This window comes from Arvicanthis niloticus, chromosome 4, assembly GCF_011762505.2.
Source record: "Arvicanthis niloticus isolate mArvNil1 chromosome 4, mArvNil1.pat.X, whole genome shotgun sequence".
Lineage (NCBI taxonomy): Eukaryota > Metazoa > Chordata > Mammalia > Rodentia > Muridae > Arvicanthis > Arvicanthis niloticus.
Window position 1 is genome coordinate 115,639,200 of NC_047661.1, and position 12,311 is coordinate 115,651,510.

At 38.9% G+C, this 12,311-nt stretch overlaps 1 protein-coding gene across 1 annotated transcript in view; it reads left to right on the top strand.

Moving 5' to 3' along the window:
• The window catches only part of Stpg2 (sperm tail PG-rich repeat containing 2), a 406,599-nt gene that overhangs the window by 82,662 nt on the left and 311,626 nt on the right, over positions 1-12,311 (top strand). The window lies entirely within an intron of this gene.

The following is a 12,311-nucleotide window of genomic DNA, read 5'->3' on the forward strand; positions in this document are numbered from 1 at the left end:
ATGTATTGAATTTGAAATAGAAAGTGTACTTTAGATTCAGCTCAGTTTTCTCATAATGAATTTCCACCTTTACTTCCCTTTAATTACATTTTGAAATCTTAAACTCATCAGTGATTCTTTAGTTCTATTAGCCAGTTTTAAAAATTATGTCCAATTGAATTTTTCCAACAATGACCAATTTTATAGGTAGCTCATACTACCTATAAAACTGGGTAAATGAAAGTAAAGCAAATACAACTTAGAAATGAAGTTGACTGTTTTATTCAAATTGAATTTATTAAAAAGTTCTCAAAGTAAAATAGTTAAAGAAGTTAGATCGATTGATAATGTTGCCATGGTCTGAATGTGTGTGTGAATGAATTTATATGCTGACATCTGAGTCCCCAAAATGACAGCATCAAATGAGACTTTCTGGGAAATAATGATGTCAGAAGGACAGGAGCTCCTTGACCCTTCCAGGATATTATACCCAAGAGAAGCTGCTGCCAGTTGTGGGGAAGCAAGCCCATGCCAGCTGGGGAATCTGTCTGTGCCTTGATCTTGTCCTTTCCAGCCTGAGAACAGGAGAAATACATTCCTCTAGCTTAGAGTATTTTACTGTAGTCCAAAGTAAGACAGTGGTTACAAAGTATGTGAATAAGGCATCATTCAAATACCGTAGAAACCAGATCATCTTTAAAATATATTGTTAATGACAAATTGGTAAAATAGGATCATCAACCAGCATTCAAAACATAGACAACCATCCCAAGCAAAACCCTGCTGAAATCAAACCCTGTTAAGTCAGAAAAAGCAGAATTACTTTATAATTTTTTACGTGGCAAAATAACCAGTTCATGAACAGGATGAACTACTTGCTTGTTACTTCTTAAGGAAGAAACAAGAACAATAATAATTACTATACTTGTAAATTTTTAGGAATCCATAGGAATTTGGTGAATAATATTTAGAAATGATCTTTCAGGGCATTATTGGATATATGAGATAGGATCAAAATTAACATATGAAATTTCTTTGTAATTATGGGTTCAAGACATTGTCCCACTTCTAAATGAAAAGTGACAGGAATCACTGCCAAGGGATAAACTCCCACAAAAATTGTCTGATCCCAAGTGGTTGTCTCTGCTCACATTTGTATACAAGCAAACTAACCAAATCAGTAGGTTATATATATACGTATGTACATATTTATACATGTTAATAGATATGTAAAATAATAATTAGAGAAAAGGTCTTAAATTTGGGAGTAAGCAGAAGGAGCTGGAGAAGGGTAAGAGAGAGGTAGGAGCGGTCTGCAACTCAAAAGATACTGTTTAAAGATACAGTTGAGAGTAGTAGTGAAGACCCCCAAACTCGGGAGACCCTTATTCAAGTCTTGGGAAATCACAGCCACTCAAAACTTGCAAGACACCGTTTCTGGATGCAGTCAGCAGAGGTTTATTAGGGAGAGTTGGCTAGCCAAGGTCAATTCAGTTCACTCACACAGGAGTTGAATTGACAAAGCCAGTCAGTCTGAGAATGGTTTTTGAAGGGGGAAACCACAAACCTGGAGAGTGAGGAGGGGGTGAAAGGTTGCCAAGGAAATATAACAATAAAAATAGCAGAGAATTCCAGAGGAACGCAACCAAAGTGAATCAGGGTCATGTGGAAAACACTCTGTATTCTCAAAATGTGGTCTTGCCCTGTCACTAGCTCAACTATTTCTCAGTTGGTGTCCTGTCACTTGTCCTGTCATCATGATTACTAGCTTCCCAGCCCCACCTAGATGACTTGCATCTTTTTGTGGTCAGGAATGTGTCTTCCTGCTTTGGGCCTTCCCCACCCACAGGTGGGCTCACTTTCCTGAGGCTTGAGGAATGTTCCTCTGACTCAGGGATAATGTCCTCCTCCCGGAATGTATCCTGGGGCAGTGAAGACCTGAAATCTTACATTCAATTCCGCTTTCTGGAACCTGCATTCTTTTGCTCAGGTCTAGGGGTAAAGAAAAAGCCTGTATATATTTTATAAAATGGTATTTATAATTTTTCACTCTACATCAGCACAATGGTTCTCAACCTTTCTAATGCTGTGACCCTTTAATATAATTCCTCATGTTGTGGTGACCAACAGTCATAAAATTACTTTTGCTACTTCATAACTGTAATATTGCAACTGTTATAAATTATAATGTAAATGTAAAATATGCCGATAAGGATAGCTGATATGTGACTCCAAAGGGGTCATGACCCACAGGTTGAGAACCACTGAATTCAAGTGGCTTCTGAAACTGTGGTTGATTTTTCTGTAGTTGTTTAGGAAATGTGTTAGGTTAGTTTGCTCATTTCTTCATCTTGGAGAATTTTAGGGTTGAGCTTATCATCAGTGCCTAATTGTCACACAGTGAAACATGTCATGTCAAAAGTAATCTGGGACTGAAGTGAGGATTGTGATGGTTTGTCTGCGCTTGGCCCAGGGAGTGGCACTATTAGAAGATGTTGCCCTGTTGGAGTAGGTGTGTCACTGTGGGCTTGGGCTTTAAGACTCTCATCTTAGCTGCCTGGAAGTGAGTATTCTGCTAGCAGCCTTCAGATGAAGATGTAGAACTCTTAAGGAACTTTGGAACACTTGTCCCCTCCCCTCCATGGCAGAGGCTAATTAACATTCCTTAGTCAAAGGACACTTACTGGGTTAACATTCAGAGAAAGGGAGAGGCTGATCAACATTCCTCAGACTACATGGAAGGGAACCCACTTGTGGGTGGGGAAGGCCCAGAGCATGTAGACACATTCCTCAGGATGGACCAACCCTTGCCACTTACAGGATTAACCCTTGCCCCTCATTCCCCAAAGAACAATCAGTTTAAAAGTCACACTGTTCTGCCAATCATATTGTGCCTAGTCACTTTTCTCTAGTCCAACCTTAAACTGCATAAAAACTGACCAAATGGGCTGCCTGGGGTTGCCACTCCACCTTCAGTGTAGGACGGCCCCAATGCATTGGAGCATTAAAATTTCTCTTGCTTTTTGAATCGATTTATGTCTCCGCATGGTTCACTCAGGGGGTCTCGGGTAAGCTAAGGCTCCCCAAGAGTCTTATACTCTCAGCTCCTCCTGTACCATGCCTGTCTGGATGCTGTTGTGCTCCGGCCTTGATGATAATGGACTGAACCTCTGAATGTGTAAGACAACCCCAATTAAATGTTGTCCTTATAAGAGTTGGCTTGGTCATGGTGTCTGTTCACAGTAGTAATGAAGACCCCCATACTCAGGAGACCCTTCCTCAAGTCTCAGGAGATCATGACCACCAAAAGATCACAAGAAACCATACCTGGATGCAATCAGCAGAGGCTTTATTAGGGAAATTGGCCGGTGGTCAAACCACAAACTCTCTCTCTGAAGAGCAAGGTTTGTCCCCCAGTGATGGGTTAAGGGGTCTTTTAAAGAGGAAAACCACAAACCAGGGGGGTGGGGAGGGGGTGAGGAGTTGCCAAGGATATATAACATAAGAATAGTGAAACATTCCAGAGAAACCCACCCTGAATGGTTTACCATGTCATTGTGTCCCACCCTGTCATTTACCAACTATTTCAGATTAACTATCTTCACTTCTTCTGGCTATAGCCCCACCTAGGTGGCAGCATCTTTATCTGTGGTCAGGAATGTGTCTTCCTGCCTTGGGCCTCTCCCACCCATAGGTGGGCCTACTGCCTGAGGCTTGAGGAATGTAATTCATCCAGCAAGTGTCCTGGGGGGCCTGAAATCTTATTTTCAGTTCCACGTTCTAGGACCTGTATTTTTCTGCCCAGGTCTAAGGGCAAAGAAATCTACACATATTTCATAAAATGGCCTTTATAATTTTTCAGTCTACAGTAAAACCCTAAGACAAGGACTCTGTTTAGAATGGCTTTAGTATTATGTCTGCCATAATATTGCAAGCAGTGGGACCAGCACCTGATGTCTCTAAGGCCCTCCCTGCAGGAGCACACATGTCTGCTTTACTGCAGTAGAGAAAGATGCTGCGGCTGAGCTCTCAGGAGAGAGAGAGGGGCGCCACTCCACACCACCCTACACAAATGGATGTTGTTATTGTTCTTTGTAGATGGGAACTTCTTTTTAGTATGGTCTTTAATTTTTTAAAATTTCTTTTATTTTGAGATTTTTATGTAATTACATCATTTTTCACTTCCCTTTCCTCCTTCCAAACTCTCCCCTATGTCCCAGATTGTTTTGTTTTAAATAGATGGCCTCTTTTTAAATTAATTGTTGTTATGTGAATATATACCTAAGGATAAGCACATATATTTCTAAATACATAAATACAACCAGTTTAGTTTGTATGTATGTTTTACATTTATTTATTTATTTATTTATTCATTCATTTATTTATTTATTGTGTGTATGTGTGCATAGGTCAGAGAACAATTAGTGGGAATTGGTTCCCTCTTTTCATCCTGTTGGTTCTGGGAAACTGAAGTTAGTCTCCTCTCTAGTCACTCCGTGTTGTCCTTTTAGGTGTCAAGCACTTATTAGTAAAATATAATTGTAAAGGAAATTACTTTTGTCAACAAAACACTGTTCTAAATTCCTTCTATTAAGTACAATAGCATGAAATAAATGTATATACAATAAAAGGTACAAATTACTACTTTCAAAGCAGACTTGAAATAACCTCTTGTATGTCTGAAACATTAGAATTCATTCGCATTTTCACTTCAAAATAAAAATAATTAGAATTTATTTTCTTTCTCTCTCTCTCCACACACACACACACACACACACATACACACACACACACACACACACACTCACACACACACAGATAACACACACAGATGACACACACACATACACACAAAGCAGGTGATAGGATATTTTAAGTTTTCAAGTATTTTAAGATGAACATAGAAAAATTGCCTACATTTTGAATTTAAAAAAGGACAGTTAATATGTATACACTTTTTATAAAGTCTCATTGAAATAAGAAACAAGCATTAGTTGACTATGGATAAAAGTTAGTTATTAGGTATTACCAAAAGCAGAATACAAGAGATGACAAGAAAATTTGTTGTAGAAAATGTATAATTATCCCAAGGTTAGTAAAGCTATGAGTTTTTAATATGAGGAGTACACAAAATGCCTGGCGCTTGGCTGCCAGGGCCTGTGCTCCTTCCACATTCTCACTCATTCCCAGACGGGCATAAAAGACTGAAGGCTTGTAGTAGGATGGAAAGTACCTGGGCTATCACAATGAAATGGGTAACAACTGAGATCGGGGATGCCCCACTGCGTCAGTAACACTTAGAACCCAGAGAAGATAGGAGAGGCTAATGTGTGGGAGGGAATAATCTTGGCTATCGAATTCTCCCTGTACTCAAAATTTCGATGAAGTGAATGAAGAATATACTTTTCTAGCATGCTAGGGCCCAGTATGTTTAGGACCTTTATATGCCCATGGATGAAGCTGATCTAATAAAAATTAATAAAAGAAGTCAAAGGAAACCAAAGAAGGGTGACGTGGACACACCCTGCATAAAAGTTAAAGTTAAAAAACAATCCAAGACTACATCTTAGCTGGCGCATGAGTTATGCACTGGAGGCAGGGGCTTGAGGATGCATTCCACTTACTGCTCTTTGTGTTTAGTTCCATTACTTGTTATATACAGAACAGTAACTAAACCAGCCTATTACACATCAGAGGACCAAATTAGAATTAAAAAGAGAATTCAGACATTAGGAACCTAAGCACTACTACTAAAAATAACAAAATCAAGTGGATGAGAAGCAGCGTATGTAAGAAATTTCTCAGTGCAGTTGATGGATGTAAGAAGTGGACCAACCACTGTTAGGTATTACACGTAACGATTAGTGCAGAGACTAAACAAACAAAACCCCTCAAAGACCCAATTACCGCTAAAAGGAGCTATTTGTTAGAAAGGAGCCGGGGGAAGAGAAAGGAGGCGTATGTTATTAGTCAGCTTAGACTCTATGTGTGACTTGAATTTTATTTATGAAGTGAATAAATTTTAAAATAGATGTAGAAATTGTACTCAAGAGGTTGAATATACATTTAGAATAGTATTACGATACACTGAGTCTCAGTTGACTCTTTCTTTGTAAACAAAAATTCTGTATAAAATAGGAACAGACCGATATTCCTGAAATCTTTCAAGAGCTGAAATGGAAGCAGAGTGACTAAAGGCTAAAGTCAGGAGGATGAGAAACAGCAGGCAGAGCGGGGTGGGGGAGGAGTGTCAGCCTTCACCCCAGGCACCTGCCCCATGACAGGAGCTTCAAGTTTAAGCTGATAGGCTCAGAAGCCTCCTTGGGATAAAGTTAAATCTTAGACACCCTTGATGGAAAATCTCAAAGAAAATTCATTAATACATTAAGGCTGAATGCAGTTTCAGGAGGAAAGGGGCCACATTTCTGCATTTCCTACCCATTCAAGGATTTAAAGGGCAATTTCTCATCTTGAGTCTGTTGGTTTTCATCCTATGATAGAAGGACTGCCCTTGGGAATGTGTCATATTTCATTTATTAAATAAGATGAATTTCAAAACATGAAATACTCATCTTCTACAGACATTAATGAAATTGAGTTTATTAGTATAAACATGAGCTAATACTTACTTAGTACTTAATTTATGCTCTACATTATTTCAGATGATACTAACTCATTTGAATATCATAATTCTGGTCATCTTTTAACTGAGAGAAACCAAGGGAGAATTTGAAGTTTAGGAGCGAACCTAAATGGAAACAGAGACAGTTGACAAAGACGGCTGTGATGTGATTCTCCTATGGCTGGAAACTAGTTTTCACCAAAATTAATACAGCAGTGGTGTGATTTCTACACTGTTCAAGAAGAGCTGTCTTAGTGTGGGCATCTCAGGGTTGCTGCGACACCGGATTCTCACTTGCTGCTTAGTAGAAATGGACAGAAGTCTAGCACCAGCCATATTGCTGAAGTTAACTTTACTCTAGTTGTTGAGAGGCTGTAACATAGGTGGAGAGTGTGACTTCAGCAGGGGAGTCACTGGAAGAGTCCAACATACTTTCTTAGGTCAATTTATAGCCCAGAAAGGTCCACCATTTGGGAATTGTTGGTATCGAACTTACAAAATTCATAGTTTTTTTTTTTTTTTTAAATGAAAACCCTTGGAATTCATTATAGTTACTTTATGAAAAAAATTACTGCACCTAAAAGTCTTTACATTTTATTCCATATTCTTTATTTATGGATATGTTTATATGGGCAGGGCTGTCATGGTACACCTGTGAAGGTCAGAGACCATTTGCAGCAGGCTTTTTTTCTTCCAACATGAGGTTTCTGGGGATTGAATTTCAATTTTTAGGCTTGGCAGCAAACATCTTTACTCACTGTGGTGACTACATTTATGTCAACTAGACACAAGCAACAGTCACCCAAGAGAAGTGCAGCCAAACTTGTTAGTGTTAAGAGTCACCCAGGTGGTCCATGAAGGGGTCATGGAGAGCAGCTGAGGCTTGGCACTGTGAGGGGCCAAGAAGGGTCATTGGTGAAGGTACTGGCTCAGTAGCAGTTGAAAGCCTAGGATTAAAGGAGTAGTGCAGAGACTTGGCAATATGCAGACAGCCCAGGAGAGGTTATGGTTCAGCCCAGTTGCAGAAGACCCCAGCATTTTGCAGATGCCAGCACCATGTGACTACCACTGAGAGCAGCAGCCGCAGTAGAGTCAGCTGAAGCCTAGTAGATAAGTTGTGTTTCTGCAGAGGGCAAAGCTGGAGAAGTGACCCAGGCCTCAGGGAGGAGCCCAGAAGACCATGAGTGAATCTCAGATATTGGGGCTTATCACACTGTTGAAACCTAGTTTTGGTTTGTTCAGATTGTGACTATGTCCTGGTTCTTCTGTTTTGAGGTAAGAACGTATTTAGTTTATTTTTGATTTTATAGGAGATCACAGTTAAGAGACTTTAAACTTTTTTTTTTTTTTTAAAAAGAGATTTTGTGGTTTTACAGAGAATTTGGATTTTAAGAGACTGGATAATTTAGAGACTTCTTAAAAACTAATTTTCATTTTATTTTTATTTATTCTGTTTACATCCCTCTCACTGCCCCTTCCTCCTAGTCACCCCCTCCAACAATCCTTTCCCCTCACCCTCTTCTTGTCCTTTGAGAGGGTGGAGGCCCCCATGGATATCCCCACACCTTGACACATCAAGTCCCTGCAGGACTAGATGTATCCTCTCCCACTGAGGCCAGACAAGGCAGCCCAGCTAGAAGAACATATCCCTCTGACAGGCAGCAGCTTTTGGGATAGCCTTTGCTCCAACTGGAGCTGGACTCTCATGAAGACCAAGTTGCACATCTGCTACACATGTTCAGGGAGGCCTATGTCCACCTTGTGTATGTTGGTGGTTCCGTCTCTGAAAGCCCCAAGGGTCCAGGTTAGTTGACTCTGTTGGTCTTCCTGTGGAGTTCCTATCTCTTTCAGGGCCCTTAAATCTTCCTCTCATGCTCCATCTACTGTTTGGTTGTGGGTCTAAAGAGACAACTTTTAAGGTGTTTGAATTTATAAAGCTGAGGGACCTTTTAAGTTTGTAAACTAATTTTTAATTTTTTTATACTGTGAAGCCTTTATTAATATGTAATTCTGGGGATGTACAAGAAAGGAAAGATTGTGGTTTAACAGCAGTGCACTTGTGTGACAAGTGGACAACAGGTGACTCATGCCGGCTAGAGTTATGTAAACTTGATAGTCAGAGGGAACTTGGATTGAGAAAATGCTTCCATAGGAGCTGGCTGTAGGCCAGCCTGTAGGGCATTTTCTTAATTATTCCATGACTTGCTTTTGGTCATGGTGTTTGATCACAGCAGTGATAACCCTAACTAAGACACCCGCTGAGGAATCTTGCTGGTTTAATCACTTGATAAACACTTGAAATATAAAAACAATGTAAAGAAATAGTGAAAATACTTTTCTTTTGTATATTAATTTGTGTCACTTTGAGTATTAGATATTCTGAATACCATCTGTGACTATGTTCAAGCTCAGGAGTGTAAACACCAACGACAGTTTGCATATTTATCTTTCCAAGTAGTTATGCAAACATTAATATATTTATTGAAATATTCTTAGAGTTTTATTTTCAACCAAGTTACTACTTACAGAAAAACAATAGTGGAGATGAATACATCCTGTATAGTGTTTTGTTTGATATACACAATGATGCAAAAGGTTACAAAGCTTCAAGAGCAATGGTTTCTTCCAATTTAAGTTTCCTGCACACCAAGTTTACTACACAGTCACAGAATCAGGCATTAATATTTTCAATACCTGCTTAATCTCTTTAGACTTAAATGTTTCTCATCTTGGATGATAGGAACATACGATGAAATGAATTAATCATATATATGCATATTTATCCATAATAAATGTACTTGTATGTCAGAAAGTTTTGAGAACAAAATTATGGATTAAGAATAACATTTTCTTAATCCAGGTGTTCCTTGTACACACACGAGTTTAGGCAACTTTGTAAATCTGTTTCCTCAGAGATCATATTGTAGTAAGAATTAAGTGGATTCTTTTTCTGTTATTCATAGTGAAAGTAACTTAACTATAAAAATTGTAAATGGTAGGCTTTTTGTTCAGAACTAAGTCAATACCATGCCTATGCTTTCTTCTTGATTTTTATAAAACATTTTATTTATTCACTTTACATCCCAATATCACTTCTACCTCTGATACCTATTTTATTTCCCCTCAGAGATAGATTCAAGCATCCTCCCTTGGGACCTCCTTGTTATTTGGATTCTTTGGGTCTGTGGATTATAGCACAGTTATCCTGTATTTTATGGCTAATATCCACTTATAAATGAGTAATACCATGCATGCTCTTTTGAGTCTGGGTTACCTCACTCAGGATAATATTTTCTGGTTCCAACCATTTGCCTGAAAAATTCATGATATCCTTGTTTTTAATAGCTGAGTAGTATTCCATGTGTAAACACATCACATTTTCTTTATCCATTCTTCAGTTGAAGGGTATCTGGGTTGTTTCCAGTTTCTGGCTATTACAAATAAACCGGCTATGAATGTAGCTGAGGAACTGTCCTTGTGGGATCATGGAGCATTTTTTGGGTATATGCCCAGGAGTGGTATAGTTGGGTCTTGAGGTAGAGCTATTCCTAATTTTCTGAGAAACCATCAAATTGATTTCCAGAGAGGTTGTACAAGTTTGCACTCCTAGCAGCAATGGAGGAGTATTCCCCTTTCTCTACATCCTTACCAGCAAGTGGTATCTCTTGAGGTTTTTTATCTTAGCCATACTGAGGGTGTAAGGTGGAATCTCAGGGTCATCTGATTTGCATTTATTTTCCTGATGATTAAGGACATTGAACATTTATTTAAGTGTTTTTCAGCCATTAGAGATTCTACTAATGAGAATTCTCAATTTATCTCTGTGCCCCATTTTTTAATTGTGATATTTGGGTTGCTGGTGTCTAATTTCTTGAATTCTTTGTATATTTTGGATATTAGCTCTCTGTCAGATGTAGCATTGGTGAAGATCTTTTCCCAATCTGTAGGCTGTAGTTTTGTCCTATTGACAATGTCTTTTGATATATAGAAACTTTTCAGTTTCATGAGGTCCCATTTATTAACTGTTGATCTTAGTGCTTGAGCTATGGACATTGTTCAGGAATTGTCTCCAAGGAGTTCAAGGCTATTCTTTACTTTCTGTTCCATTAGATTTACTATATCTGTCTTTATATTTACATCTTTGATCCTCTTGGTCTTGAGTTTAGTGCAGGGTGATAAACATCGATCTATTTGTAGTCTTCTACATGCTGACATCCAATTAGACCAGCATCATCTGTTCAAGAAGTTCTCCCTTTTCCATTGTATTGTTTTGTTTTGTTTTTGTCAAAAATTAAATGTCTGTAGGTAGGTTTATTTCTGGGTCTTTAATCCACCCAACAACCTATCTTTTTTTTCTTTTGACTATTTTCTCTCTAATGTATATATATATATGATATATATATATATGATATATATATGATATAATATATGATATATTATATATATATACATATATATATCATATATATATGATATTTTATTTACATTTCAGATGTAATCCCCTTTCACCATTTCCCACCCCCCACAAAGGAACCCCCTATCCCATTCCTCCTCCTCCTGCTTCTGTGAGAATATGCCCCCATAAACCCTCCCACTCCCACCTCCCATCCACGATTTCCCCCACACTGGGGTGTCCAGCCTTCACTGGACCAAGGACTTCTTCACCCACCTATGCCTGACACTATCATCCTCCCCTACATATACAGCTGGAGCCATGGGTCTCTCCTTATGTGCTCCCAGGCTGGTGGTTTAGACCCTGGGAGCTCTGGATGGTTGATTTTGTTGCTCTCCTCATGGGGTCACAAACCCTTTCAGCTCCTTCAGTCTTCTCTCTCACTCCTCCATTGGGAAACCCATGATCAGATCAATGGTTAGCTGTGAGCCTCTGTATATTTCAGGCTCTGGCAGACCTCTAAGGAGACAGCTATATCAGGCTCCTGTCAGCATGCACTTCATGACATCCACATCAGCATCTACCTTTGGTGACTGCACAAGGGATGGATATCCCAGTGCTCTTTCTATCTCTATGAAGAATTGATTTGGAATTTTGTTGGGATTTTCATTGAATCTGTAGATTGCTTTTGGCAAGATGGCCATTTTTACTAAATTAATCCGGCCAATCCACAAGCATGGGAGATCTTTCCATCTTCTGAGATCTTCTACTATTTTTTTCTTCAGAGACTTGAAGTTCTTGTCATACAGATCTTTCACTTGCTTGGTTAGATTCACACCAAGGTATTTTATATTATTTGTGACTATTGTGAAGGGTGTCATTTCCCTAATTTTGTTCTCAGCCTGTTTGTCCTTTGAGTAGAGGAAGGCTATTGATTTGTTTGAGTTGATTTTATATCCAGCTGCTTTGCTGAAGTTGTTTATCAGGTTTAGGAGTTCTCTGGTGGAAGTTTTAGGGTCACCTAAGTATACTATCATATAATTTGCAAATAGTGAAATTTTGACTTCTTTCTTTCCTATTGTATCCTTTTGACTTCCTTTTGTTGTCTAATTGCTCTGGCTAGGACTTCCAGTACTATATTGAATAGGTAGGCTGGGAATGGGCAGCTTTGTCTAGTCCCTGATCTTAGTGGGATTGCTTCAAGTTTCTGTCCATTTAGTTTGATGTTGGCTACTGGCTTGCTGTATATTGCTTTTACTATGTTTAGGTATGGGCCTTGAATTCCTGATCTTTCCAAGTCTTTTACCATAAAGGGAC